Here is a 5,263-nt window from a genome sequence, read left to right as displayed (position 1 = left end):
AGAGGTTACTATTTTCATCAGCCAAATACACTAAGCAGTTAAGGATTCTTCCATTTACTTGTAGGTATCACATTTGTCTGTGCAAATGAATTTGAGGTAAATCTAAACACCAAATTTTGTTTGAGCACCTATCAGTTTCACCAACTACAAAATATAGCACTAGGACACAATATCCCTTTAAAGTAGATTTATTGGCACATTAGGTACAAAATAAGGACTTGCCCGACGTCCAAGAACAAGTAATTAATGGTAGACTCTGAATACAAACCTATCCAGGATCCAGGTTCTGTTGGTAGCTCACACCATTTCTGAAGTGCCAGAACCCATGCAACAAAAAAGGGAATTGGAAGGTCCCTACTGAATAGCATGAGCATGTACTTCAGGTGGTAGATCGGAAAAAGCAAGTTGCAGTCACAGCATATAAAGGTAAGAAAAAGATAGTGAGTGGTTTAGGTGTTGGGAGATAGTTCAGCTGAAAACTAGTATCTTTTTGCTGGAAAACAATATTTGCAGCACATAAAGTGGGTGAAATATTAGTAATCAGAATATTTGAAGAACTAAAAGAAAAAGATGATCAACCCATCAAAAAATGAGTAAAAGAACATGGACCAGAATTTCACAGATTAGAAAACACAAATTGTCCTTAAATGTATGAAAAGAGGGGCACCTGGGTGGCTCAGTTAAGCATCTGCCTTTGGCTCAGGTCATGATCTCAGGGTCCTGGGATCAAGCCCTGCATTGGGCTCCCTGCTCCACGGGAAGCCGGCTTCTTCCTCTCCTCTGCCTGTGGCTCTGCCTACTTGTGCTCTTTCTCTCTGTCAAATAAATAAATTTTTAAAAATCTTTTAAAAAATGTATGAAAAGATATTCAACCTCATTAACCATCAGAAAAAGATGTAAATTAAAACACCACAGTGATATCAAATTTTATACAAATTTTGTTTATAGATTAACAAAAATTTGAAAAGTCAAAAGCACCAAGAGGCAGCAAGAATAAAAGCTTTTCTTACTTATTAGTAGAGGGAGTATAAATTGTTAAAATCATTTTGAAAAAGTTTGACATTACCTAGTGAATTTAAACATGCTTATACTTTGACTAGAAATTCAAGTCTTATCTATGTACACACCCTAGAGAGAAATTTTCATACATGTGTTTATGAAGAGACATGTACAAATGTCCAAAACATTGTTTATAGTAAGAAAAAGGAAAAAAACAAATATCTATAAATAATAGAATGGATAAATAAATTGCGGTATGTTCATAAGATGGAGCTCTATATAATAGCTGAAATAAATTATCCACAGCATTAACATGGATAAATCTCAAAAGCAAGTTTCAGAGAGAGAAGCAAGTAACAAGGAATATACACAATAGGATACAGTTCATATAAAACTTCAAAACAGGCAAAACTAAAGAATCTGTCTCATACAATTCATATATAGGTGATAAAATCATGTAAAAGCAAGAATATTGACACAAAATTCAAGAGAGTGACTGTTTCTGGAGTGTGATCAGGAAGGGGCACAGAAAAGGCTTTTTAGTCACTGATAATGTTCTAGTTTCTAAATTGAGAGGTGATTGCAAGATGTTTGTTTTAGCATTATTCTCTAAATGGTACATATATCATAATTTCATATCATAATTTATTCACAATGAAAACTTCTAAGCAATAAAAATCTTAAACTAAAGAAGTAACAACTGCATTTTTTTACAATGAGTTCATGTAGGTTCTTTGCCAGCGTGTGGCCCAGCATAGGTGGGCTTCAGGAAGCAGGCTCTCCCACAGGTGCCAGCAGAAAAAGAAGAAAGTGTTCATGGCAATTGTTCATGGTGATTAGGATCCAGCGCAGAGAGCTCCTTCCCAGAGCTAAAATCTCTCCACACCTGTCCACCATAATCCCAAACCTGAAACAGCAAGCAAGGAACAGAAGTTTAGTACTTCAGTGGCCAATGATCAGAACCCATGATACAGGATCATGGGAGAAAATGAGCAAAAGGACTATCCTAGAGAATCCAAGTGGAATGATCAAATTTTGTACTCTTGTCTTTCCCGGTCTTTTTTTCCCACCTTGTAAACTACTCAAGGGCAAAGTCTGTCTTCTGCTTTATTCTACTCTTTGAAATCTTTCTTTCACATCTCAGATAGCTTTCAAGTAAAAATATACTGTGTCTGTCCAACAATGGGATAGATTACTTGATGAATACATAAGGTCACTCCTGGGGTGCCTGGGTGGCTCAGTCGGTAAAGGGTCTGCCTTCCTCTCAGGTCATGATCCCAGGGGGACCCTGGGTTCAAGCCCCTCATGGGGCTCCCCGCTCAGCAGGGAGCCTGCTTCTCCCTCTGCCTCTGCTGCTCCCCCTGTTTGTGCTCTCTCTCTCCCTCTTTCTCTCTGTCAAATAAATAAATAAAATCTTTTTAAAAAATACATAAGGTCACTCCTGAAAGAGTATGGTCCATTCTGAATAACTACCTTGGGACATACTGACTTCTCAGCCAAAAGCCTTGATCAACCCTCAAAACCTGCTGTTTTCCAAGGCATTTTGTAAACCTCTTTTTGTAAGTCATACATACATACAAATGTGCAAAGCCAACCTCTTGACTTTAGAGTCACACCTCCAATTTTACTAAACCAAGATTGTTCATTTTGATTAGTACCGGATTCACTGACATTATGAAGAATAGCAGTGCTTCCCACAGAAGAATCTTTTGTTCCCTTAACATTAATTGAAGACTATGCTTCAGACTCTAAAATCAATTCCAAGTTAGGTGCATGTTCTAAAGCCCATGAACAGCTATGGGATAATAAAAAGAGCCCCAGAGTTGGAGTTAGAAGTTCAGAATTTGAGTTCAGGTCTGCTGCTTCCCAGCTATGCTACCTGAACAGGTCTCAGTATCTCTAGGTCTTAATTCCTGAATGACTGATTGATCCTTAAGAGTTGGCTAACTCTCTAAAATGGTTGCTAGAAGGACCAAGTAAGAATTGTATGAAATCACTTTGTAAACTGCTAAACAATGTGTAAATGTAAAGAGTCTTAATTTTAAGCTTAGAAAGTATACACTGAGTTTCTTTTACAAGAGATCCAGCTTTGGGGTTAGAGATCTTTGTATCCCCTTTCCAGACCTACTTGCTGATTCCAGACAAGTAACATAATCTTTCTAAACTGGTTTTTTTAGCTGGAAGATTGGATTAGTTAATAGGACCTACCTCTTGGTGTCAGAGTAAAGGATTAAATAAGGTAACGTATGTAGATACTTAGACCTATCCCTGGAAATAGTAAGTGCAAAATAAATGTTTATTGCTATTGTGTGCAATGAAAATCCTTCACTGGGCTCCTCCATACAAGTTAGACATTCTCTTTTCCTAAGATCAAATAGTTTATAGTTGATACTGATTAATGGAAGCAAAATCAACTTGTCTTGAATTGTTCATGCTGTTGGTAGGTGAACTGCTAAACAAAGTTTGAATAAGTATAAACATAATCCGTGCTACTGTAACTGCTCATTCCCCCAGTGGGGACTTCTTTCTTGCTTTGATAGATACTAACAAATGAGGTGCTTGTGTAGGGTGTGAGGAGGTGCCTTTCCTCTGCCTTCAACTACATGTTTGGGCCAATCTAGACTAAATTCAGCCCTACTGATTCCACATATTAGAAAGAGAACTTTGAGAATTTATAACCACTCATCATTCAAGCATCAATTGAACACTGATTGAACACCACTTTTGAGGAAGGGGTTGTATGAAGTACTAAACATAAAAATGAAGCAGAACTTTTTTTTTTTTTTAAGCAAGATGGTGAGTAGGACCTGACTTCTCACATCATACATCATTTGGATGGGAATCTAAATTTTCTGTTTTCTTTTAACAAGGAAAATATATAATGAAAAATAAGTATTATAAGGGAAATCAGATATTTTTAGTGATGCTAATGTGGTAAACTCTGCTGTGGAGTTCACAAAACCTTTATTTTGATAACTTTATGCTTTGTTAGAAAAAAAAAAACCCACAATTGTTGCACAACTGAAACAACTTCAAGCAGAAATGGCACTATTATAAAGATGTTTGAAGATCAAAAAAAACAACAAGGTAAATGCAGTCAACCAGAGACAGACAGATGCTGTTTGACAACCTAGCTGATGAACAGGATTTTAAGTAACAATATTTTAGACAGGCTCTCAGGTATGCAAAATTCCAATATGAATGTGGTAATTATTCAGGAACAGCAGGATATCTTTACCTTTTTTTTAGAGTCTGTTTCAGTAATGGATAGAACTGTTTTGAGTTTACTCTGAGGAAAAGAGTCCTCCGAAATCCTAATGCAGCCATAGAAGGCCTCACATGATGAAGAGGAAACATAGATTCTGTCATTCTTTTACTCTTGTCTCATCATCAGTGAACATGGCTCATTCACTGGTCTCTGTGTTCTTCAATTAGCCCCAAAGCAGTTAATAATATTATTAGTCTCTTCTTTTATCAGCCACAATATCTTGAAATAATTCAGACCATGTGTGCCCACATTCTCCACTATTTGGCTACATCAGTCATAACAAACATGTTGGAAAATGCAAGCAGGTGCTAAAAGCCCTTCAAAGTTGTTCAGTAAGAGTTTTTCACATATAAAGACTATTTCAGTTTGTTGAATGAGGAGATGTGAGTAGGTGCTTATGGACTTCTTGGTGGCTGGGCTTGAGGATTTCCTTGAAAATGCTGCTCTTTTCATATTTGAGACCTTTGGTTGCATCTAGCAGTGTATCAGTATTAAATATGCTGGCACAGAAACTGAACATGACCCTAGAAGAAGCTGAAAGGTGTATTCTGAATTTATTAGAAATACAAGATTGATTCTAAAATAAGCCATATGGTGATGGGCAGTCTCACCTCATCCACAAGTAATCAAAAAGAACAAAGTCTCTCATTTACAAATCAGATATTGGCCATGAATATGGAGAAGAAACTTAATCAGAATTACAGGACAGAAGTTCCCAATTGGGCAACTCAGGACTTTGGTTCTACAGCATACCAAATGTATTTCCCCTAAACTTGCATATTGAAATCCTAATCCCGGTGTTATGATGTTTGGAGGTGGAACCTTCAGGAGGTGATTAGGTCTGAGGGTAGAGCCTTCATGAGTGAGATTAGTGCCCTTATAAGAAGAGGCCAGAGAGCTAGCTCACTCTTTCCACCATGTGAGGATACAACAAGAAGTCAGCCATCTGCAATCCTGAAGAAGACTCTGACCAGAACCTGACCATACTGGCATCAT

At 37.2% G+C, this 5,263-nt stretch overlaps 1 pseudogene; it reads left to right on the top strand.

Annotated features, from left to right (window-relative positions):
• Positions 1-3,873: 3,873 nt before the first annotated feature.
• LOC116641531 lies at positions 3,874-5,038 on the top strand (annotated as a pseudogene).
• The last annotated feature ends 225 nt before the right edge of the window (positions 5,039-5,263 follow it).

The sequence above is a fragment of the Phoca vitulina genome, unplaced genomic scaffold, assembly GCF_004348235.1.
Source record: "Phoca vitulina isolate PV1807 unplaced genomic scaffold, GSC_HSeal_1.0 scaffold2, whole genome shotgun sequence".
Taxonomy (NCBI): Eukaryota; Metazoa; Chordata; class Mammalia; order Carnivora; family Phocidae; genus Phoca; species Phoca vitulina.
The sequence above is the reverse complement of the archived record's forward strand: the minus strand, read 5'-3'. Positions and strand labels throughout refer to the sequence as shown.